Source organism: Perca fluviatilis, chromosome 1 (assembly GCF_010015445.1).
Source record: "Perca fluviatilis chromosome 1, GENO_Pfluv_1.0, whole genome shotgun sequence".
Lineage (NCBI taxonomy): Eukaryota > Metazoa > Chordata > Actinopteri > Perciformes > Percidae > Perca > Perca fluviatilis.
This window is the reverse complement of record NC_053112.1, coordinates 16,172,657-16,199,857: the sequence shown is the minus strand read 5'-3', so window position 1 is coordinate 16,199,857 and position 27,201 is coordinate 16,172,657.

The window sequence follows — 27,201 nt, the reverse complement described above, 5'->3', positions numbered from 1 at the left end:
CTGCTTGAACCCCGCTCTCAGCCAATGAGGTTCTTCTACCCTGCCAACGCAGCCCATAAATAAATAACCAAAATGGCCCTTGGTGCTGTCATACTTCTTAACTGAGCAAAGCACTTGTAATTAAATTCACACAGATATGCCGAAATAAACCAAGCCTGTCTAAGGATTCAAAACACTTCAGCCTTGAAGGGTGTTATGCTGTACGCAATTCATATCCAGCCATAAATCCTGACAAAACTATACACTCATAAAGGCGATATAAATGGCTGCAGACACATATGCTTGCAAGGAACCAGAGTCCTGTAAGTAATTTGTCCTGGAATCCTTTCATTTGCTAACTATCTGTTTGTCACTCTGACTATTTTGGACGAGGCTTAAACGCAGTTGGGGAGGCGGTGAGACCTCAGCTATGGGTGTTGATGAGAAGGCAATGAGGAGCAAATGTCCAAATGTGCCCAAGCCTGGACACTGTAATGCCAGGAATAATCTCAGTGAAGTATCTCAAGATGGCTGACTGCGGCGTTGACTGTAATTATTATGCTTAAGCTAAACATTTTGTGTTTGATACGGTCAAAACATTAAAACTATTTGTTTGAAATCCATTCTATGATGCCTGTATCATCATTACCTATTTTATACTGTAAAACGCTGCACAATTAGGGGTGTTCATTATTACCACTTTCCATCTGCCTACCATATTAACTAAAGATCTGTACTTTCTGAATGAAACACAAATATCTTCTTTTAAATTACACTTAGAGCAGATACAAAGTGCATATTCTTGGCTATTTTCTCTTTAGTGCAGTCCTCATCACACTGGCTGAGAGGAAGAATAGCCAGTGCCCGTGTGAGGGATAATTTGTACCTTCTCAATGAATGAGGAGGACAGGCAAATTACTGGCTGAATAAGGACTGCCTGTGGATCCCACTGTCAGAAAAAGAGAGAAGGGCAGAGAAGGAGAGTGTAATTATCAACTAGCAAAGTGCATTCATATCCTATCACAAAAGGATTGGGATGTGGGTGGAAGAGAGAAAGAGAGCAAGAGAGAGTGAAGGAGGTTGAAAAATGGAGAGAGATATGGAGAGGGGGGAGGGACGCGGAGTGAAGGACTCCTGGCCAAATGGATGCAAGGCCGTAAACAGGGTTAAAAACAGCCTTCTATGGTCTGGCTCCATGAATGCAGACACATTAAGACCTTTTAGCCCAGCGCACAAGCACCTCTTTGGAGTTAAAGACAAGAGGAGAGCCGGGCAAGAAGATGGAAGAAGATGAGGAGAGGTGGGCTGTGGGCTTACAATTATAAAGACCTATTTTTTTATTTGAATTGACCCAGATACGCTGTACAGACGGTGGGTTAGAGGGAGATTTTTTTTCTTCCTTCGTCTTTTCCTTTTTGGTAGCTGAAATCGTAGAACAAAGCAAGTCTATTAGTGACCCTGAACTTTATTGACAAGCCTGCCATTACCCATACTTCCCGGGGTCTGCTGGGTCAGGGGTCACAGACGGGCGGCTTGAGGGGGTCTGGGGAACACATTTAGAGAGCAGGGACACCTGTAGGGTCGCATCCAGTTCAGAACGTGACCATGAACAACAGTAAAACCTTTTGAGAGGGAGCAGACAATGCAGGCCTAGTCTCTAAAAACTCCCCCACCCTCCCTGTTCTCCTCCTCTCAAGCTTTCCTCCTTCCACAACACATGGCTCCATAATGATGCACTGACTGCGGTTTACCGGCCAGAGAGGTAGAAAAATCTGTATGCAATTTTGTGCATTTATGTGCATTTGTGTGTGTTTGCGTGTGTGTGAGATTATTAAGAAGGTCATGGGTTTGTAAATTGGTATATAAAGTTCTTTTAAACGGCGGGAAATAAAATCACAAGAAATGTCAGTTTGTGTTGAGGCAGAGCGGGGTGAGTGTCTGGTCACAGATAATCCCGAAAACCCTTTCATTCACTCTGATTTTCACACAATCAATCATGGCATTATACTGGTCTGTCGTCAATCAAATATCCATCGGAGTACATAGCAGTGGATGAAGCCAGATGCTAAACACAAACACACACACATTTGCACAGTGAGGCTGGCAGGGTTCAGGCTATTGAGGGGTAAGTGATAGCAGCATGCATTTGATATATGTGACACTGCAAATGGAGGGCATCAGTGCTGTTTGCTGGCACAGCATGGCAGCGTGTGGTGCACCACGGGCGACTGGCACGCCAGCCAAGCCTGGCATACACACTCTCTGAATAAGGAAATTAATCCCCAGTGGGTTTGCTCTGTAAGTCAGGGTCTGTGTGTGTGTGTGTGTGTCCATTGGGCATAATATTTGTGTGGCATGAGTGATGACGAGTAAAACTGTTAGCATGTTAGTCCACCTCTTTTTTATATTGTCTGCAGGTATTCATCCAGATTGTATGGACATATCATTATAACACACGCTATAGTATCTCCCTCCTCCAGCATTTTTTGTATGTGTGTGTGTGTGTGTGTGTGTGTGTGTGTGTGTGTGTGTGTGTGTGTGTGTGTGTGTGTGTTTGTGCTCTCTGGCAGCCGGGTCCATGGTGGTGGCACGGCAATCAGGTGTTGCTGCATATGTTCCTGGTGTCAGCTCCCTGTTTTCCCCAGCGGGCAGGCCAACGTATTGCCAGCCTCGTAATAGGAGGGCTGGGCAGGGGCCATGACTACAACTTGGCACACAGCACCACCAATATGGCTGGCTTTTTGTTCCACCGCCTTCTGAAAATTAACCACTTCCGTGCCAAGATTGATTGCTGCGAATTAGCATAGCATCGTTACTGCCGCACGTGTCGGAAATGTCCGTCTTTATTGTGTCATTATTCAGCAGACCACACAGTAAGATTTACAGTGGTAATACATGTAGCACAGTAGAAACGATTAGTTTTTAGTATTATAGAACAAAACAGAGCACAATATAATTGAATATTGTTTGTAAAATTACATTAAGAGGCTTCAAATACTAGAAATACTAATGTATGATATCAACTCACTGTACCAATATAGAGTAGATCTCAAAGACTTGTTAAAATTAAGAATTAAAAAAGCATTTTACTGCGAAAATGTTGTAAAGTTCAATCAGTGGCTTTAGCCTTCAGCTCATCCCTTTAGGTGCAAAAAGGAGCCCTGCAAGTGCTCATTCATAGAGCCATCCAGCTACAAAATGCTTCCTGCCACAGTGATTCAAATAGCTGATGCCTGTTTGCCATAAACTGTCTAGCTGTTCCCGCTGAATGAGCATACACAGATTCTTTTCAGTTTTATCTATCTATCTATCTATCTATCTATCTATCTATCTATCTATCTATCTATCTATCTATCTATCTATCTATCTATCTATCTATCTATCTATCTATAAATAAATATATACACACACTTGGGTTGGGTGGTTACATACATATAAATTAAGATTTTATGGCAACGACACATATGTTGAACATTATATACAATTTTTTCAAATGCGCTCCACCTCAACTAACTACAACTTGCACACATATGTATATATATAATTAATGATAGTTTATCACTTATAAATGCAATCTTTCTCTGCTGAATGATTTTACTTTTTGATTTTCACATGAAGTGTGATGTGATTAAATGTCACAGACTGATGTTGCTACTTTTACTTAAAAAAAACAGAGAATTTCCTCCACCACTGTACAGTATCTTTATATATGATGTGATGATGTGACAAGTTTGCAGTGCATATTCACACATCTGTACAATTTCAACACAATTATTCACACTTATCAGTCGGTCCTCTAAGGATATGTGATGTATGACAACTCTGCCTTTCTTTCTTTAGTCAATTTTTTCCCTCCGTGCTGTAGAAGAGATTCTGACCCAGCAAGATTTCTGCAGATCAAAGAACAACACACACCCACAGACACAGACACATAAGAAGTTCATGTCTTTCAGCATTGTAGCTGTCAGAAAGTTTTACAAGACAGTAACAGTGAAGAATATGAACTTGTGCGTCTGCATGTGTGTGTGTGTGTGTGTGTGTGTGTGTGTGTGTGTGTGTGTTGTGTGTGTGTGCATGCATATGGTGCATGTGAAATCAAGCAAAGGAAGAGGGAGAAAAAAAGGGGCTTCACTCCATATGGTGCATGGCTGAAGCATGTCACTGTTATGTGCACATGAGCACATGCATTTTGGCATATGACAAAAAAGAAAAAAATCTTTCTATAAATGTACAGCCACTGATGTAAATATCAGATGAGGTAGGCATCTACCAATGCCAACACTTTAAGTATTGCACACATTGCAAAAGCCTATAAATATCTGCTTCCACACATACACAGAAGCATGCATGTGCATGTCCACATAACAGTGACATGCTTCAGCCATGTGCCATATGGAAAGAAGTCCCTTTTTTTCTCCCTCTTCCTTTGCTTGATTTCATTCCCTGTGTGAGCTGTGTCCGAGATATTCCACAGCCCTGGGGCCTTGCCTTTGACAAGGAGAGCACATTGTTTATTTTTCCCTGCTGGACACACACATATACACACACACACACACACACACACACACACACACACACACACACACACACACACACACACACACACACACACACACATACTGTATTAATGCATGAACTGACAAATATGGATATGGTGAACACACACAAAGACCTGTACACATATTATTGGACAGTGTATATGCACACTTTAAGCACACATTAATTTTAAACTTTCTAAACACATGTATGCACACTCAAACATCCTCATACCCACACACACACACACACACACACACACACACACACACACACACACACACACACACACACACACACACACACACACACACACACACACACACACACACACACACACACACACACACACACCGTTGCTGGTCTGGCCAGAGCAGCCAGGGTCAGCAGCAGGGCAGCCTGTACCGCTGCACATCTCTGTTATTCATCCATGTCATTCAGGCCAGGATCACAAGGGAGGGGTGAAGTGGCGGCTGGAAGGGAAGGAGAGGCTTTCATGGCTTACATTCAACCCCCACACTGTTGCCCTCTGCTCACCCACTGCCTCTAGCAGAGGCCTCCCCCTCCTCTCCCTCCTCACTCACACACACCCACACACACTCCTTCCCTCCTCTACCACCTCAACCCCCAGGCCCCAGTCCCTGCTCCTCCAGCATGGGTCAGTGCTAAAGAGGACACATGGCAAAGGACAGATAGACCCAAGGCTGCCTGGACCTTGTCAGACCTGGACCGGAGACAGAAGGAGGGTGGCAGGGAGGAAGACAAGGAATTGAATGTGTGTTTGTGAGCAAGTGTGTACTTTCATGATTTGATTGATTTGAATTCAATTGTGAAGAATTTGACTGATCAGCATCCAAGTTTTTGAAACATTTAGTACAACAGACCGTCATCGTAGGTTAGAAACAAAGATTTGATATATTCCACAGACAATGTGTTTGTTGAATCTTACAAGGGTTATAATAATAAAAATCCTTCCCCATCATAATATGTACAGAGTCTGATGAAGTCAGCCAACCTAACAAAGCAATTACTTCCAGTGATAAGGCAAACATATCTGTTACGTGCCACTAGCCTGTTTGTATTACAGTAATTGATGGAAAAATACACACAAACATACGTGCGCACACACACATACACACAAACACACAAACACACAAACACACACACATACACAGTGTCTCTGGAGTGCGAAGATGAGCGCATCATTAGGGGAGACTCACATGCATTTCAGAGGAGTGCCACTAATCCAGCATGAAATTCAATTTAAGACTTGGAGTGGGTCTCAGTCCCCTGCTTTGATACAGCGCCAGATACCGACAGAAGATGGAGACCCTTGGCTACTGAGAAGAGCGCACGTTGGTGCGTCTGTTGCTGTTAACACACAAGTACATCAAGTAAACAAACACATGAAAAATGTGTTGCGTTGTGGTTGCTTGGCTTGTTTTCTGTTTATGCTTGTACATAATTACAGAGATGTCTGAAAATATTTCACAGCTGTTTATTTTTATTTTTTTTTACCTTTTACGTAAAACGACTTGTCATTAACATTAGTGGGCAGACAGTGATACATTGGGAAAATGTGGCTTATGTTAAACAGAATGAAACTTTTTGAAACTCACCCCGGAGAAATCCTTGGCTACCTTTATACTCTGAATGCCATCGGATCATCACTTAACAATAACAAGCACAATGAAGCTACACTTTTCATGGTTGCCAAGGCATTACTTTGCAAGATAAAAATTGCTGTTTGAAAAAAAAAAAAAAAAAAAACAATGGGTGAAAAATGACCTGTCAGTCAGCAGCCCCCCCCCCCAACAATACCGCCGCTGGCCCCGCCACTCTTCATGCTCAGGCAGAGAACAGGGGCCCCTTCTATCCCAGAGACCAGGGTGAAAGGTCAGCATGGACCTCTGGACATATCCCATGATAATACCCCGGGCTGTGTCATGTGAGGGAGTGGGGGTGTGATTTCTATACGAGAACGAGAGGAAAAACAGGCAGAATGATGAGATAGAGATGAGAAGTAAAGAGCTTGCATTTAGGAAGGACTGGAAGGCACACATCATGAGATCAGCATGCAGGTCATCTGTTTTCAAATCCATTTACACAATTCATGCCCTGGATTGTCAAGTCCATACTGGGCAAACCTATAGTGGTTTCCAGTCAACGTAGGGGTGCAACGCAACGCTACTATCTGCATCTGTTTATGACCAGAAAGGGCCAATACAGAAGTTGATACATTTCTACTGCCATTTCTACTGCTCATATGTATGTATTGAACATGTACTTTTAATTAAAACGTGACTTGTATTTGAACCCCAACTTTAAAAGAACAAAAACAAACTCTGAACTGAGAATTTTAATAAAAGCTGTGTAACTTTTTGTTTGTGGTCCAGCTGGAAATGAATAGTGGAAATAGAACAAGAGGTTTCAACAGTAGGAAAATATAAGACAGAATAGCACTCGGCGATATTGCATGATTTTGCTTTAACAACTGTTGTATATATTATTGGTTGGAGGCCCAGATGAATGTTAAGTTAGACTAAAGTATCTATAGTAAAACAGTAAAAAAAGCTATTGACATAAAATAGGCCAAAATAAAAATGAGGTTGTGTATGTGAAAGAGGTCCAGGTCAAAATGAAGTTGGTATTGAAAAATAACATTCAATGTTCAACAGCAACATTTCTTTCCAGAATCAATAATCTGGTTACTCTGGATAATCTGCAGAACACACAGTGATACATTTTCATTGGAACTACTTTCTACCAAAGAAATATACCTTGTGAACACTATTCACAGTGAGACCTGTAACACATTTTGGGAAGAGATATTTTGAAATTCTATGAACACCGCAAACAAAATTGCATTCACCTCCATAGCATCAGGGTGGTGGCAGAAATACAAGAGGCAGATATCTTAAAATGTATACATATACACATGTTACACATATAAAACCCAAACTATCTGCATGGCTGGATAAAAAGTAAGTAAGAAAATATTTTTTTTGTAATTTGGGTGAACCCACCCTTTAAGAAAACCAAACTTCTTCATATGATGAATTTGTATTACCTTTTAGGTATATAGAAAGGTTTTGTACGCCGGACTCATACCCGAACATAAAGGTTCAAATTACACATTGTACTCTTTCTTTTGGCCTGAATAAAACCCAGTGTCTTCACTGCCTGAAGAGGTGATGGTGAACAATGGCCACCCTAATAAATAAAAAAAGCAGGCTATCAACCGTCACTGCTTCGCCTTGCTCTCTATCATCATATGACCCACATGCTGGATGACATGTCACAGCTAGCGTGGGCTCATTTGCATAAGACAATCACCCCTTTCGGACGCAGGGCACAAATGTTGTCTAGACAACATGCATCAGACGGGTGTACCCCCAGACACACACACACACACACACACACACACACACATGCACACACACACATGCACACGCCTCCATCCACCCACATATGCATAAACACCTATATCTCTTTCTATGTACATCCATTCATACACACAGACACACTCACGCCACTTCAAACACCCCAGACGGAGCCTCCAGCCAGGGTAAGACTATAAATCAGCTCCAGGTCTGCCTCGGCTTGATTCACATGCTGTGTTATTATGATGCGATGGATCGGGCATGAGAAAGTATTAAATACATCACACACATGCAAATCCTTAGTGATGGAATGACAGGATGGCCCAGCCAGTCATTTAGATATGTATATCGCTCCTTAGTTTGGAGATTATACGATTATTCTGGTCTATGTGCCACTGAGGGTCAAAGGGACCATTCCTTTGATATGAGATATGTGTTGATGTGACGACAATGAGTGTTGGCAGTGCGTGCAATTATGTGCATAGAACTGTGTGTGCATGCATATGTGGGTTAGCAGTTATGTGGGTAATTATGAGTGTGTGTGTGTGTCGGTATAGCGTAGTGGCCAGTGGCCCCTGATTGTTTGATGTATGTATAAATCCAGCTGCAATGACTGTGGCAGCAGCAGGAAGGGTCTCTGGAGAGCTGATTAAATCTGTTTGTCATCTGTGGCGAGGGTGATCCTGTGACACCGGGAACTACTACACAGCCTCCCTCGTCTGATGTGGGCACCGGAAATGTATGTGTATGTGTGTTTGTGTGTTTGTGTGAAGAATTTACTTGAAGTGCTTTGCATATAACAAACCGAGAGATCCACATGGTGCAGCTGTCACTGTGCAGTGCATGTGGTATGTTAGTATATCAATTTGCATGTGTGGACTCCACTTCCTGTCCTGTATTTCTTCTTTGCAAAAAGTGGCACCAAACATCTGTCTACTGTCACTGTGGCAACACTAATGGCGTGGGGCGACGGTATTAGTGCAGAGGCAAAGGAGGAGAGAGAGAGAGAGAGAGAGAGAGAGAGAGAGAGAGAGAGAGAGAGAGAGATGGCCAGTAGGGAAATAGAGAAAAATGAGAGAAGACAAGAGAAGAGACAGGAGAGATGACCAGAGAAAACGTGTGGGTCACTTCATCGCTGTCCGAAAAGGTCTCATTTATCCTCCCCCTCTTTCCCCACTTGGCCCCGAAGGCAAACTTCAGCTCTGCAATAAGACAGCAACGCCTCTTTCAGGACAAGAGCAGAAGTGACTGTGAGAGCTGTTGCTGCAGACAGAAGTTAGTTATTGTTGGCCAAGGGTGTATGCTATAACTCACCTCGGTGGGCCAGGCTTGTCTCGGCTACAGCAGCTTGCAACAGCCCTAATCAACACCTTGCTATTCACACACTAAGCTACCAGTCATTAACACATAGTCTGCTTGTTTGCATATCTGTCAGCACTTTACAATAGAGCTTATTCCTTTAGCACTTACAAAATGGTGGGCTGATACTCTTTATGAAAAAGTAAAAATATCTGTATCCTCGTCAGCCTTCAAACACATACTGCTGTTCTCGGTTTGTGAGAAATACATGGGACTTATGAATAAAGAAAAATGATGATGTTTAAAGGTTTAATCAACCAAATTTCTGATACTATGCATGGCTGGCATTTATTCTGCTATAGCCATGAAATTAATTCACATACATTATTTACATTTAGTCCACCTTTTACATATTTAAATAGCATGCACATGCACAAGGGACTTGCAGGAAACAACAATGGGCATACTAAATAAAATTTCCATTTGTTTGTGCGTATGGGCATACGTACAATACGTCATGTAGTGACATAATTTGGAATAGCGAAACAGACGGGCCCGGGCAATTTGAAGAGGAAACAAATTTGCGTCGTCTCCATCTATTGGATTTCTAACAGAGCTGCAACTACAAATGGAACACTAAGGCTTCTATCGTATTAATAACCACAGGTTATTAATACAGGTGAGTTTGTGTTGCTTACAGAATTGAAGAAATAATAACATCAAAGTGTCTTTCCATAAACAACTTCCCTCTGGATTAACCACAGAACATGCTTTTTTCATTCGGTTTCATTGGAACTACTTTATCGTAAAGAAATACTAGCCATATTTTAGAAATGAAATGTTTTTTTTCAGTGCTTTGAGCTCCATAAATTAAGTTCCCTTCTCCATGCTATTGGTTGGAAGCAGATATCTCACAGACAGATATCTCAAAACTGGGAAATACAAGAAATAATTCTGCATGTGCATGGTGAGGTACGTGACAAAATATGTATTTATTGTAATGTGGGTAAACCTGAATGATATTAAACATGTTCAGTCTTTTCTCTCAGAAAAAATAAACAAATCGGTGAAGGGAGCACTTGGGATTATTGTGAACTATTTTATTTTTGTGTTTCTATTGTTTGCATGAGAGGAGTTAATATATTCTTCCCTGCCTTAAAGCTACAATGTCATCTCCACTTCCACTTCTAATCTTCGTACCTTAACACTCTTTCATTACAGGCCCTAACTTATCAAGCGGGTTTCCTGGCTTTCTCTTTTTCCATGTGTGTGAATTAAAAACATGCAGAGAGACTGCCCGGCCCCCAACCCCAGGTACAGAACAGCACCCCTGGAGGTGGTTTGGCTTTGTGTTTTGCTGAAGGACTTCAGCATAACAGGCATATGGTGTCTTAACCTATTTTTTTTTTTTTCAATTGAAAGATATTCCCTCCAACCACTACACCACCATGCTGCCCCAAACTGCCTCTTAACTGCTTCTTCCCAGGGAACCTTTGGGTGGATACTGTTGAGCCTGGATTAGCTCTGCCCGCACGCACAAACACATGCACACTAACACATATACATAAACCTGCATATGCACCACTAGTCTTGTTTTATCCGCGCCTTCAGTGAGAGAAACCACTCTTTAATCATTTTATAAGATAATTTGGCTGGCAGATACGCCTCAGGCTTTTCCCATTACCCCTGGCTGCCTTGACCTAGATATATGTATATGTGTGTGTGTGTGTCTGTGTGTGTGTGTGTGTGTGTGTGTGTGTGTGTGTGTGTGTGTGTGTGTGTGTGTGTGTGTGTGTGTGTGTGTGTGTGTGTGTGTGCATGTAGTTGATGGAGAATAGAGAGATGAGTATGGTCCATGCATGGCAGGGGCTAAAATACAAATGGACACACAGGCGAGCCAACATATTGTATGCATGAAGCAGCACGCCCAGAGAACTAATGAAAAAGTACACCTTCTTGCCATTTTACTGTACCAGCTAAAATGTACACACGCTATCTGTTGACAGGAATATTTACATGTGTATTTTTACAATTTAGAGCAGTTGGAGAGTTGAATTCTCATATCCTCAGGTCGTCCTATGCTGTCCCAAAAGGCTGTGATGGGTTTTAAAATAACCTTCTGATGACACTGTATACTCACCAAAAAACTGGTTTGTGTGTTGAAAACGTTTGTGAAAATGCCTTAGTGTATATTTCTGCAAACATCTCAAGCTGAATAGCAAACACTCAAACACTTTGAGTAATGCAGCCAACTTCACAGGCAAACACAACACACATTCTATTTTGTGTATTTTTCTGTTGCTTGATGTTAAGTAGTGTACAAACCATGTTTGTTTTTTACAGATACCTTAGTTAGAAAACCAACAGAAACCATTTTACTATCGTTTTTTTTTTTTTTTAAACATTTGCCTGATGAAACCCTTGCAAAGCCATCTGGATAAACTTAGATACACGGTTGCAAAGGTGAAAAATATTTTTTCTTACTGGAGTCCAAACACCTGGAGATACTGTAAGAGCCAAATGAGCAATTTAACAACAGTAAGAAAAACTGTACTGAGATGCTGCATTATAACTTGCCAGCCTCCCATTCAAAGGAGGCTCACTCCTGTATAGGCATTCGTATCCAGACATGCTCCTGCATGTGGTGACAGCTATGACCTGCAGTGCCACATCAATCACTGAGCTACTTTGTTTTACATGTGGATGGCCTATTTTCTCCAAAAGGCCCACATAAGTAGAATAGAAGCAATATGGGTGTTACATATTTTTCCTGTTTAATCTGGCCAGCTAGTGAGACATTTGGAAAAAGTGAAGAACGAGTGGAAAAGACAGGCAAGTCATTGCGGTAATACTGTACATTCAGATCACATGCCTAATGCTCACTAATGTCTCCTCGTAAATTTCAGTGATTAGAAAAAATATATGCACAAACAATACCTTCCATAAAAAGACTGTCTGCCGCACAGACAGAACCAATTTGCCTTTTAAATGGACAGTCAAGTCATCAAACATAACACGAGCCGAGCAGACAGCAGGGAGTGGTCACCCTTCCAAGACCTCTTGTACAGTCAGCCCGGCTCCTGCCCCGCTTGCCTCAGGACAGCGAAGTGACGGATGGAGGGATGGAGGAGCAGTGGGTTTGAGAGGGGGGGGGGAGGAGGTGAGCATGAATCAGTGACAGCCAGAGACATGTCAAGATGGAAGGTAAAATCAGGAGACAGAGAGACAGAAAGCTAGAGAAACAGACGAGTGGAGGAGAAGAAAGGGGAGGTGGTGCATTAGAGAAAGGCAGAGAAGAAAACCAAGATTATTCCGCAGTTGATTTTGGTGGCAGAAATGACCTTTGAACCCATAAATAAACCACTATGTCCGTCCATATGTTTACCTAAGAACTCGATCTATCCTCACCATATGAGCACAGCACACAGGTAACTCTGTAGGTGTTCATGTTCCTAATCCTCAGTGAAGAAATAGCTTTTAACTTGTGGTTGTGTGTGAATCAGCCCAACAGCTTAAGCAGTTAGGTCACCTGCTGTTTACCAGGGCAAATGTATCTTCTATCTCAAACATACTGTTTCATCTCCCTAAACTTGTGAAAAATATGTCAAAAACATCAGTGGTATTGATTTTGATGAAGCAAATAGTGAATATGTAGGCACATTTTGTATAAGACCCCTAGACCACTAAATTATGTCTTTGATAGCCTTTGCTGGGTGGCATGCCTGAGTGTGCTTTGACTGACACACACTTAAACCCAGCATGGTCTATTTTCACATTCAAGCTGCGGAGAGATAATGTTGGTTTCTAATCCCGTGGAATAACCTCCGGCTATACAAGCATACCTGATATTTCTGATAGCACTCCGTCTGCGAGATTGCAGTCGAAGCTGCACTCCATCCCCGAAGCCATATCGCATGCTCTTGTATCTCTTCATTCCAGTTTCAATCAAATGTTGGTCGAACGTTTCACTTGATGTGGGCGAGGAGAAGCCTAGGGCAGCCGAAGGGTGTGAGGCCAGTGTGTGGCTATCAGGCCTCCCGTGCATGAAAGGACATCTATTATCTGTGGACCTGAGAGCATGTTGAATTCTCATACACAAGGACAAAAAGGATGCAAGTTAGGACTCATTCAAGTGGACTACCAGATGTTTAATCAATTAAAAATTACCACATTTCATTGTTTTGTAGAAGAATAAGTGATGAACAAGTGACAACAATAGGTCACGTTAAGACAAAAAATAGCACTGTGTTTGGGTGTGTTGGTACAGGTACTGTACCTGTAAGATAATATGTAAGAAATATGATCCAGGAAGTCCACTTTGAGTAATACTTACATGAGTTTTAAAGGGTTCTCAGAAGTCAAAACACTGCAGAGCAGTTCATGTTACGGTGAGTCAGAGTTTTAACCCTCCTGTTGTCCTTGGGTCAAATTTGACCCATTTTCAAAAAGTTTCTATATCAGAAATTCGGGTTTCTTTCAACCAAATTGTCAAACAAATAATGTGGATTGTTCCATAAAAATCTCTTCACAAGTAAAATAAACGATAAGTTCACTACATTCATTGAATTTGGGTGTTTTATTCAATTTTAAAGCATTTGAAATTTCTTTTATAAAAGAATGTTAAAAAAAGTGACAAAAATGTCGGTAAAAGCTTCAAAAACGTGGGAAAAAACAACAAAAACGTAAAATAAAGGGCAGAAAAAATTCGATAAAAACATCTGAAAAAGTGACAAAATGTCGTAAAAGCTAAGAAAGAAAACGTCAAAAAAAGTGACAAGAACATTAGGAAAAGCGACAAAAGTGTCGAAAGAAAGACGACCAAAACGGTTATGACGTTTTTGAAAAGTTTTGAAACAGAAAAACCAAAAGTTGCATGGTCAACAGGAAGACAACACAAGGGTTAAATTTTACTCTCAACGATCCAGTGTAAAGAGTAGAATTATGCCAGTCATAACACAAGGTATTTAACACAAATGTGCACTTGCACAAATGTGGTGTTGCATTAAAGGTTGAGCCAGGTGAGGAGCAGTGAAACAGCAGCTGGAGTCTCCTTAGCTTCCAAAAGATAACATATTTGATTTGCAAAATATCATTTATTTCAAGAGAGCAAATTGTTCGGAGATTTGATTGGGTTGTTAAAAATGGGCCTCACTCAGCGAACATGAGTCTCTAGGGAATATGGAGATATACAGACATCACTTGTGTTATATTAGGAGGAAAAGGACATAAAAAATTAATAAATTAGATATCAACCACACTTTTGTATATACAGTTTGTACCACCTGGTAAACCAATACACACCTCCAACCCATGATATGGCTATTTTTTGATAAATGTATGTAAACACCCCAGGGGCAGGATGAGTTGTTCAAAGTTTTTTACATTTTCCAGGAGGAGAACTTTTCTTTTTATACATTTTTCTTCCTGCTACATATGGCATTCATAAAGTATAAAAAAAAAGAGTCATTTTACTGTGGCAAAAATAAAGAGTTCTAAATTAGTGAGTCAGTAATAGAGCAAGTAATTGAACAAAAAACAATATATTATACATTCATTTAACTTTTGCTGCCACTCTCATATACAATAGAGGTAAACGGAATCTCATTGAAGTATACAAACATTACATTTGAAAAACTTTACGGCAACATTTCTATAAACATAAACAATGTCACACACGTCATAGAGAGTTTTTACTGTAGCAGAGGCAGTCTCTTTTTTTTCTGCTCTGTAACTACAGTGTGACGCATGTTGAGACATATGTGACCTACTATGTCTGTGGACTGTAACCTTTGCAGAGACGTTAACACAATCCTCAGTGCACAGTACAGAAGTGTGTGTTAGTGAAGTATGTATGTGCATTTATCCATAGGTGTGTATGTGTGTGTGTGTGTGTGTGTGTGTGAAAAAAAAAAAAAAAAAAAAAAAAAAAAAAAAAAAAAAAAAAAAAAAAAAAAAAAAAAAAAAAAAAAAATAGAGAGAGAGCACAGTATCTGTGGTTGACCCTATTCCCAATGTGCGTACGTGTAGGGCATGTGGAAAAGAACACACCTCAGGTTATGGACAGTATTTACTTGAATGTACCTATATGTCCTAGCTCCTTGCAGAATGTATATGTGAGGGCCACAGGGACTATTTCTGTCACGTAATATGAAGACGGCTTCTTGTCTTGTCAGTGTGAACTGGACCCTGGTCATAGTAGGACATGTGGGGCGAGGGGGGTAGTGTATACAGTGCATGTGTGTGTATGATAAAGACTTATCTCTGTGGTTGCACTCTGTGTACTGTAGCTACATTATCAATTTGCTGTAAAGGTAAGCCATGTGTAGGGGTTCGTTATGTTTTCCTGTGAATGAAAACTCATTGTGTTGATAACTCTTGCTTTGAAGAAGTGATGATGGTAATGAGGTATGTGTATGAGGTAAAGGTACCAGAGGCTACATCACCACTAAAACGTTTTTGTGTTAAAACAAATAATAATGATTCATATCTTTTTGCTAAGTTTACGCCTTGCGTCCACACTACTCAGGTGTGTCTGAGGCCCCTAAAACAAAGACGATGCTTGCAGCTGTTTTGCACTTAAATTCTTACATTTTATAATGCAACTGCTGCCTATACATGCAGGAGACAAGCTATTATTTAAGCGTTTTGCGACAGATCCCCCTATCCAGTGGCATTATCAGCCTTACCGGCATGTGAATGGTCTGTGATATGCAATTTCAGGCGTGTTACTTTGGAAAGAGATTAGTTCCTTAACAGTGCTAAAACACTCGTGAGGACGGCGATCGTTTTTGTTTTAAAACGCTGTCTTTAATTGAAAACATAGTAGTGTGAATATAGCCTAAGGGCCTAGGGCCTAGAATCCTGTCCACTGTTTGGAAAATTCTCCGTCCACATGAAAACGCAATACATAATTGAAGCGCTGTCAAGAGCATGCCATGCTGTTTTCCATGTCTACATGACAACAACACACAAATGGCATTTCAAAAAGTCTTCACCCTGGCTGAAGTTTCCAAAAGCTCCGTTTACAGTGACATAAAAACGGTGAATGTGTGTGGACAAAACGCACAGAAAAAGCTACGTTTAAAAAAAAAAAAAATACCTGTGTACGTGTGGACTAGGCCTGAGACCCAATTTTGTGCTGAAGAGATAATGAAACAACAGCTTGAGGTTGACTGTGTAGAGCTGAGAGGTCAATTCAGCTATGAGGAAGGCAAATATTTTCCTGCATGAACTGTGTTTACATTTCAGTTTAGTGAGGGCACAGCGATTGTTTTGCTGGCAGGTCAAAGGAACGTACTGCCGACCGGCTTGACAAGTTCTTTTTTTCATGCACATTATTTGTCCATAAATTTTCTTCACTCAGAATGATTGATACTTTAGAAATGTTTTATAATGCTTTTTTTATGACACGGTAGAGCGTTCTCTACTTTGAGATTTGTTAAGCTACCTTGCAGCACCAGTCTTCACTACAGGATTTGAGTTAAAGGTCATTGTTTATTTCCGTGCATAGATGATGATATTCAGCTTTAGGTGGTCCCAGAAGGACTCCTATCTGCCCGTGAACCCATTCCAGGATCAGTGGGTCTTTCTTTTCATATATCAACACAACCGGCAGAACAATCATCCTCAATCACCCCTTTTCTGTCTGTCACTCGGAACCCCACATCACATTGGCAGTGCTCCCAAAAGCTAACGTGGCATCACATTCTTGACTAAACGTGCATAAAAACAAATTAGCCTGGCCCATACAATTTGCAAATAGATGTGTGCAGCCAGCCAGCAAATAGATGTCATTCCAAACCAAGGTCATGATGATATTGAGGCTGGAAATTTAGGATTGATGTTTGCACATGCCGAGCTCCTCCACTTTTCACTCTCAGTCTGACGGGTTTGATGCAGGCTTATTGGACAAGAGCCGCTGGGAGCGAGACAGCAAAGAGAACCGAGACTATCCTTCACAAGCTTCTGATTTAGAGCTGAATTAAAGTGCAACTTATCAACATTGTGATGCTTGTAAAAAGTGATATGAGTGATTGCATCAATACATTTGAGAGAGACCAGTTTTCCTGTTTTTTTTTTTTTTTTTAGTGCCATGACCTTTTTTTTTAAGTTTATTGATTTAACCTTTAAGAAAGTGTGTGGGTTAAGGATGTAGTCAGATCATACAAACATGAAATAATTGAGGAACGTTAAATTTACAGCTTCTGATTTGCTTTGAAATGGTAGTTTGAGTAATAATATATTTATATGATCGTAATATAAAAAGATATTAGGACGGAAAACACTCCTGTGGGTCGTACTTCCTGCCACCGCTTGGAAACCATTTTATGATACGCTCCTATGGGTTGCAATAGAGGGTAGGAATAAACAACCATATGGTTGTATGGTTTGGAGGACTTGTTGTTTCTCTTTTATCCTGAACTTGTCATTATGCATATATACACTACACTCCTTTACACAGTATTTACTACATTTGCATGTTATTTGTTTATATTTCATCCCTATATCTTAACTTGCACTACTTATTTGTCTTAGATTCAGATTTTGCTTTAACTAGCACACTTTTCTTTTTTATTATTTAATGAGCATTGTTGGAGGTGCCTGAGGCCTGAGACATGTATATATTGAAGTGGTTAAAGAGAACCAGGCTCCCCACACAGAACATTTAGGTTAAAACTCCAATGCATACTTTTATGTATGTATTCTGTTGACTTCATCTGAGTCATTGGGAATCATGGTAAATATACAGCATGTTATGGCAGCAGAGGCTTTTTACCCTGCATGGTATGCAGAGCGGGGCTGTGTTGAACAGAGCAGGGCCAGTCTAATAAGTCCCCAGGCTATGGCAGCCAGGCCTGTGGTAGGTGGATGATGGATCTTAGTGCCAGGGTACATAATGGTGGGACAGGGGAGCATGGGGGTGAAGGACAACACTCTGCCCTCTCTCCTTAATCAGATGCAGATCAAGCTAAAAGCAGCAGAGCAGCAAATCCCTCCTCTAACAGCGAGCCTCTAGACCCTCGCACAATCCCCTCTCCCTTCGCCTCTCTCCTCCCTCCTTTGGCCCCTCCTCCTCTCTTCATCCCTCTCTCTTTTCTTGTGATTGTCTTAGCAACAGAGCTTAGGGAGCGAGCCAGAGGAGGAGATGGATTCTCGGGGGCCTTTACCACAAAGATCATATAGGATAAGTGCAAAAGCCCGTTGTGGCTTGTTGATAAAGTATTGATTTCTCCGCAAGCTGCTGTTTACGAATCACCTTGCAGGGAGTGACCCCCAAGACCTTAGGGTGTGAGGTAGGAGCGTGTGAGGAAGGGGAGGGGGGGACAACAGGGGACACGAGGGGGTAATGTGAAAAATGAAGAAAGGGGAAGGCAGAGAGAGAGAGAGAGAGAGATAGAGATAGACAGATAGAGGAACGGAGAAAGGAGATAGGAATTGATTGGGGACAAACCTGTCAATTAACTGGCTGTTAATTGAAGAGACGGATCAATGATGGTGGAATGTTGAATTTGGGGGTAAACGAGGCAGGAGGCTCTGCTTCTTGATACTGGTCGACAACATAAGACATTCAAAAGTGTGCTGACACACTCAAATGAACACTGTCTTCGCTTTGATGCCCCTTCTCTTTGTCCCCTGAGAGATCGAGGCCATGGCCACATGAAAAATATGAGGAATGTTAATGTCATCCTCTAACCTAGACGCTCCTTCCGGTCCTCTGTTTAGTAACTGGTGGTAAACAATGTGGTTAAAGCCATTTGAAGCATCCAGGCTATAGTTCCAGGTTGACTGATACAGACAATGTCACTACCCCTTAGGGTAGAAACAGGCCAGACAGGCACATAGCTCTCTGCTTTCAAGTCAAGTCTGAAGAGTTTAAGCCCCCATTCAGAGCTGTTTTTTTTTCTTTTTCAACCCCATCTTTACCCAGTGTCAAGGTGAAGACCTCAGATTGTGTGTGTGTGTGTGTGTGTGTGTGTGTGTGTGTGTGTGTGTGTGTGTGTGTGCGTGCGTGAGAGAGAGAGTGTGTGTGTGTGTGTGTGTGTGTGAGAGTGAGTGTGTGTTTGTGGCTCCTCATCCACATGGATCTAATCAATAGGTCACCATTTGGTGAAAAAATTTTTTTTTTTCTCCTGTCTGGACTATATGTAATTTGCAAAGTCCTAAGACCAAGAAGAAGAAAAAAACTGCTTCTTAAAGGAAGACATTGTTGACTGCAAGGAGAAGAATCACCTGATCACTGACTTTGTACAGTCACCCACTACCTTATCATGGCTCATTTTGCTGCACTATACATTCTTCTTTTGTACCAAACGTGAACATTTTGAGATGCTTTAACAAAGGTTCAAGGTTTGTTATAGGTCAGGTGCACACCAATAACAAATAACCAGTGTCTTATTTTTCTGAAGAGGACCCAGTGCGTAATTTGTGATTATACTGCACTCCTACAGACATGCACAACAACAACAACAAGAAAAAGAAACCAAACTGCTTGCTCCCACTATTCTTCCCTCTCTTACACCTTGTTGTCATGAAATCTAATTTGTACCAGCAGCCTACAGAGCCACCTGGTAACACATGCAGCATGCAAATGTAGCTCTGTTTTCGACACTGCCAGTTGTAGAAGGAGAGAGAGGGAGGTGGAGGTAGAGAGAGAGAGAGAGAGAGAGAGAGAGAGAGAGAGACTGCCCTGGAGGATTAATGACATCATTCTGTATGCACCTCTGGACTCCCACACCGCCAGGATATTTCCCACCTCTGACATAGAGGGATAATGTTGGTTCTATGAAGGCACCACGTTCTGGGATCTATCTCTTCTTGCTGGCGTACCAAACATAATGGGACTGGTTCATCATCAGATTGAATGTCAGGATTTGGGGGGGAAAAATGAATAAAAATGTGGCATATTGAGAATAGATGGGTCTGAGGCTGTGGGCTAGTTAGAGTGTACCGCCTGGGTCGGTGACAGTCTCACTAATGGCAGCTCTCCTTGCTAGCACAGCAACACAACTTGCTCCAGTGGGGCGCAGTGCGTGGATGCTCTACATGCACTCATTGTACCACATTATCCATCTTCTGTGCTGATTATTTTTACTGCTTTTATTTGACTCGGTGGAACAATGTGTCTTTTAAAAGGAGGCACAGAGGACAATGACTGCAAGTGGGGTAAATCCCTCTGCAGATGCAGGAGTGGTGCACCACACTGGCCCTCTCTCCAGGCGAGCAGCTAACTCAAACATAATTCATCACTGTGCCATCGAAGCTGCTGTTGGTCTTTAAGCATATCGTAGCTTCAATCTGTTGTCATCAACATATTACATGTTTTGTCTAAGAGCCACATTTTATGTCTCTCTTTTTCACAGTTTTTTACACTCTGCATAAATCTGCATGGAAGATGTATCCACATGAAAAAGAAATCATATGACAGATAGATATGACAGATATGTGTATTTTGTATTCAAAAAGCATGCATGGCGATAAAGACCTTAAATTTGACTTGTAATTGGTTAGAATTATTTTTCTATAAGTAATATTGTCCTTAGAGTTTGATCTTCTCACAGTAAAGCTTTCGAATAAAATGCACTTATCAGCACTTTTTTTAATCTTATCTGCTGTGCTGTCACTCTAAAAGCCTGATCCTGTTTGGTGTGGATTGCCTATCTAAAAGTAGGGCCTGCAAGTTGGTTTTCATGCATGACATGGTGTGTGAATGGACATCCTGTTATATCAAGTGTACAGGTCTGTTATTTGTGATAAATGGACTGGATTTCCTGTGACTTTTTTTGTAGTGTATAACTGTTTCACATAACAAAATTATAACCTTTTGTGTGTGGCTTTTTTTTCTGAGCAAGCAAATTGTCGGAGCGTCTCACACTGAAAATCGACTCACTGTTCTCACATGACGCTGACATGGAAAACTGCCTGAACATTTATGGTTTGCATGTGGGAAAGGGGTTTCTCTTTCACTCACACACACACACACACACACACACACACACACACACACACACACACACACACACACACACACACACACACACACACACACACACACACACACACAATCAAACACACACGCACACACACACACACACACACACACACACACACACACACACACACACACACACACACACGTATCTATCCTGTTTATCCTGTCCTATGGACCCAGAGGCCCCTGGCTTCAAGGCCAGAGAAGACCAACCTAGAGGCTATAGGCTGTCCTATCCTGTTTCAGGCCCCTCATAGCCAGCCACATCTGTTTAATGCATACATCCAGTCATGAGGTCATGAGGTGGGAATGTGACAGGGAGCAAAGAGGGCTCTGGACTCGGGAATCATTAGCGGCTATTGTGATGTTTGCTAAACACAACTAAATAGTGAAAAAGAGGAAAAAAAAAAAAAAAAGTGTGTGTTACATTAGGGGAGTATTTGATTATGTCCAAGTGTTGCCCACTCTTTACAACAAAAGTGGTGGGCAATGGAAGTGAGAAAACAGCTAAGATCATTCATAACTGAGAAAAACTCTTAAGGCTGGTAACAAACAACTTGGCTGAATTTGGCAGGCAAACAACCCCCTTCTCCGTTCATCGGGGCATATGTAATTTCTCATTGGGACCCACCCCTGGGCTCTGTCATTGAGACATAATGGGACCTGCCTGGCCAAAGGCCTTTTTTGGTTTCCATCAAATGGAGAGGAGAATGGATCCCAAAGGAAGATATCAGTGTCCGTGCGATGTTCTCTGGTCCGACTGAGGAATGCCAAGAACAACACAGCGGGTTTAGTGCTTAGGACCCAGAGAGGAAATTACAAGCTAAAGACACTAGATCTTAGAACATTTCCAGGTATTTAAGGCCATTAATCTGCTGAATTCCTTAATGACAATATTATGGTTAGTTGGCTACTGCTTTCACTCTGTCTGCCTGTCTGTCTGAGGACACACAGACACACACATGAAGCACACACATGCACACACAAATCAGAATAGACACATTGAGGCTCACTTTAAAAGAAGATACAAGGAGTAGCTACAGATACAGCTCACTTACTCCTTCACCACACTTGTACCACACAATACACAAAAAGAGTCTACTCTAACTGTGGCACACTGCCACTCACTGGTCTGTGAGAGGTGCTGCTGTGTCTCCTCCTTTCTCTTTCTAACAACACCCTATTTCAGACATATTGATGTAAAGGCCTTTTTTAATGAATTAAAAAAGAGATGCTACATTCTTATGTCATGGTCAACAATTCCATTCATCACAAATCATTTGAAGTTATACAAAACAAGACAAAAACTGCCAGGTGTTTGCAGACTTCCTGTGCTTAAGGTTTCCAGGTTTTGCTCTCCGAGGTCAGGGCCTCTTCTCTGTCTCTCTTTAATGAACTGATAACCTCACGCTGCAGCAGTCGCCATATATGCGGAAGACGATGCAGAATGAAAAGAGGACAGGAAGCGAGATGAAAGATTAAGGGGATGGGAGGATGAGAGAAGGGCAGAGGATGTGCAAAAAGAGAGAGGGAGAAAGTGAGAGAGCAGCGCACTGTGTGACATACGGACAGATGGTAGCCACGCTGCATAGCCGCCGAAGCACATGCGATAGCCGTGAACCATGGTAGAGCCTCCCTCACCCACGCCTCTACTGTTGACACCTCTCAACATACTCAGGCAGGGAGGGGGGGGGGAGGGGGGGGACACCAGCAGGAAGCTGTTTTTTTCTGTATGAATGAGGCCATGGACTATTTGATGTGTAGCACCTCTTTTGTAAAACTGGAACTTCAGGGTAAGAAAACCACATTGGCGTTTGTAATAAATATAAATTCAAAGTGGAAGTGCATTTTACTCCAGTGGTATGAACAGGATTTTTTTTTTTTTATAATATAGTGTTTATTTCATATTTCTGTTTGTACTGGCATTTACTGTAACAAAATCCATTTTCCAAAACCACAAACGTTTTAGGGATTCAATGTCACCAGCATGACATAGTAAGGCCAGTTGATTGGTCATGGCTGGTCCAGACGTGGCTGAAACAGTAGCTGGACAGGGAGGTAAAAGATGGAAAGATGAAGCATTGACCATGTGCCACAACATCTCCCGGTACGTCTTCATCTCCTACTGTCAGCTGTCTAACAAAGGCATAAAATGACAAATAATAATTGAGAGAATGATAGTGGATAATCGGGATGAGGAAGAAACCAACAGTTGATGCAGTTTGCATGGTTTGTACTCTGCAGTGTATCAATCATAGATACAGAGCATCCATTGTATAGAAGCATATCTATCTAATAAAGTGAGACTTATCTGTATGTATGTATGTATGTATGTATGTATGTATGTATGTATGCGTGTGTCTCCATGTTTGGGAGCGTGGTTGGTGGGAAGGTAACCTGAATGTCACCCGCAGACACCACATGCAGAACACTTTACAACAGCCAACTTTAACTATATGATTGCTGGATATACCAAACTAACTTTTCTTCACTTTACTGGAGCAAGAGCGGATAGCTTAAAGGAACATCGCGACTGTTGTGTGGAATAAGGTTGGCGAAAAAAAGGCCCTACGCTTTTCAGTGTCAATTATTTCGCTAAGAAGAAACTCAATAAAAAGCCATTTGCCAACACTATATAGTATTAAGTTGCTGTGAGCTGTAGCCTACATTCACCACTTCTAAACAGAGGCAGAACATAACGTAATCTGGGAGATTATTCCTTCACAGCGCTGTGCAATGCGAGAAAATCTCAGAGTTGAACCGGGCAGACACATCAGTTTTCATCAGACTCACCCTGGGTAGCCACTGCTGACAACACAACACTAATAACATTACCGTTGCCAAAATACCCCCGCGAATCAAATCCATACTTCACTGTTAACTGTCAAGCCACTAAACCTGTATGGAAATTAACATCTCTGCTGGTTAACATACGACCAGAGACAACACCGTCTCTCTCTCTCTCTCTCTTCTCTCTCTCTCTCTCTCTCTCTCTCTCTCTCTCTCTCTCTCTTTGCACACTCACACACAAACAGTCCAGATCTGGTGGTTGATTAATGCAGATTTGTGCTGATTAGCGCTCATAACGGGCCGGGTGGGTAGCGCACTGCCATGAGACCATGACGCTAATATCTGATTACTCCACATTTTCATTCTTACATTACATTCTGAATCTGCAACGTTCTCTGTCAGGTAAATCAGTAAGTCAGTAGTAGGCTATACCGTGGAGTTGCATATGAAGTGGTTTGGGGTCCTTCTGTAGGTAATTTTTGGGTACAATTTTGTTTTGAAGAATTCTACAAGCAGCAATACCACAGGCCAAGCAATCGGCCCGTTCCAAACACACACGCACATTTTCAACGGGCACTGTACTAGTTTTACAAAAGAGGTAAAGCATAATTTTCTGTAGCAGACTTCTGAAACGTTGTCAGTTCATAATCATGTTAAAATGCAATTCTCATCATAGGAAAAGTTATTAACTATCAAGAGGATAAAAGGCTGCGTCTGTCTTTTGAGCTGATAATAAGGAACCAGGATCTCCATCCCAAAAAGGACACCAGGTACATGTTCACATTTTTCTGATAAAAGAAACTCTCCATGCAGATTGCAGAGGCCAACGGAACAGAGGTTGGCCTGGATGCAGCGTCAGGACTCCATTGTATGCTGAAGTAAACTTATGACATTAGCAGGTGTCATCTCTTTAAAGAAACAAAACATTGTCTGTCTTTACAGTTGTCTCTGTGCCTCTGTCTCTTTTTGTGCCTTTTTCACATCATCCACCCTTTTCTCTCAACCACTCCCTCACTCCCTCCCACTCCTTTTACACCCGTCTCTCTCTCTCTCTCTTTCGTCTGTTTTCCTCCTCTTTTCCCTTCAACGTACCCATGCAGGTTGGTCCGCATGGCCCGTTGTGTTGTTTAATATGCACAGCCCATTCTTGCTCCTTTATTATTGTCCCACTGGCGGCAGAGGCCCTTTTCTTTGGCCAGACAATGGGCGGCGTGGTGACAGAGAGCACGGTGGTCATGTCCCATTTGCCACCCCGCACTATCTCTCTATCCTGCCCCCCTTCTCACTCGCTATCCGCCTTTCAATAGCACCCTAATACTGTTACAGGAGAGAAAGACCTGGGAGCCTTCAATACGCCCCAAGCCTCCAGGGCCACAGCTATATACATACTATTAGCATAATTATAGCCTGAGAGAGAGGGAGAGGGAGAAAGACAGATAGACACAGAAATAGAGAGAGAGAGGCAGCAAAGGTGTTTGTAATGTGACAGTAGCCCCTCCACACACAAATGCACGGTCACGGAAAGACACATTTTTGTAAAGGACATTTGAATAGATCTAGTATTAGATTTGTCCTGATCTCATCTATAGTTGGAATAATTCACTCTAGGCTAGGACTCATGGGTGGGCAATTCTCCTGTTGGTGCCACGGTTGCCTGACTTTGAACTTGAACTTGGACCCTGGGGGTCGAGCAGATTGAAATTGAATTGAGGAGGGCTCCCCCTGGGATACTGGGCTGGTAAATGCAGGCAGGGGCAGCAGCTGTGGTCCCGGCGGCTTGTTTACATGTTAACATCTCTTCCCATACGGTTATGTTATTCTGTCCTGCTCAGTTGTATTTATTCCTGTTCCCATGTAATGATGGGGTATGGGGTGAAGAGTTTCATTCAAAACATCTATCATTCTTACAGAATCATTGCTTGCATGAAACTAAAGGACACTATGGTTTGGTGTTTACATGTTTACATGTGAGAAACTTTGAGCAAAACTGATTTCTGTGTGATTCTGAAATACTGAAAATTGTTGTTTTGGTTGTGCTTTGTTTGATTGTTTGTTCCCCAAAATAAAGCAATGGTAACCTAAGGCGCCAGATGGTTTGTTACACAGAACCATCTGAGAAGCCGTCAGTGGAAACTGTTTGGAAAAGACCAGGCACTTTCAAAAAATACCTGGCAGGTGATTGGATGAAACATCTGTCTGTCACTTGGGCCATTGTTGTTTTGAACGAACAGTCGCACACCTAAACCATGCACGATGCCAGTAGCTCCTCACCGGACACTGATTAGTCCAAACCGCCAGTTGTTCAGGCACAAACGCATTACTTGAAGCCTGACAAGATGGATTTTCATGTGATATGTGATCCGGCGATTCTTGTGTGATCTCCTAATATCGAAGGAATCCAGCTCCCGTAAAAGATGAGAGCAATGGCGCGTTAGAAAGAAAGTATTTTATCAGATCTCTGAAAAACAGTCCATGTCCATCGGTCCATCCTTTTTTTAAAAAAATGTAGGTTTGACTCACGATTGTTTAATTATCTCGTTATGGCCTTTTCTTCTGCAACGATTTAATGGCACCCAACGGGATAATTAGCACCACCAGCTGTTTATTTACTCTCATAAATTTTGTATCTTTGTAGATTTCTTTTTCAATGGACATGTTCAGACATAAGGTTTTCCAAATTGTCCATCACAAACAAAGGCAGGGAATGGGGTGACCTGATGGTTAAGATGCATAGCATGTAATTGCAACATCGTCCGTTCGATTCTGGCAAGGGATGCTTGCTGCATGTTCTTTGCTCTCTCCCCGTGTTTCCTGTCTGTGATTTGAATCTGTTATCAGTAAAGGCCAAAATGTCCCAAAAATAACCTGAAAAACAACATTGAAATAACCCCATACCTATGTCACACTAAACAACACTATGTTTCAAATGAACCCACTGTCACACTCATACACAGAGACAGGCAGTCATACCCTAACACTCATATTTTGCCTTTCATGCAGCATCGACTGTACACCACACAACAGCTCCGCAGAGTAAAAAGATGATCCGTTCTCCACCCACTACATATTCTTCACAGAAAAGAATACCACAGCAATAGAAAAAGCCAACTCCTCGCTACCACTGGCCCAGTCATCCTGTTACAGGGGCGGCTTTAAAGTATGTCACAAGACCTCATGCATAGTAAACAGTGCGGCCTCCATGGCTGACTGGTGAGCAATTTGCCT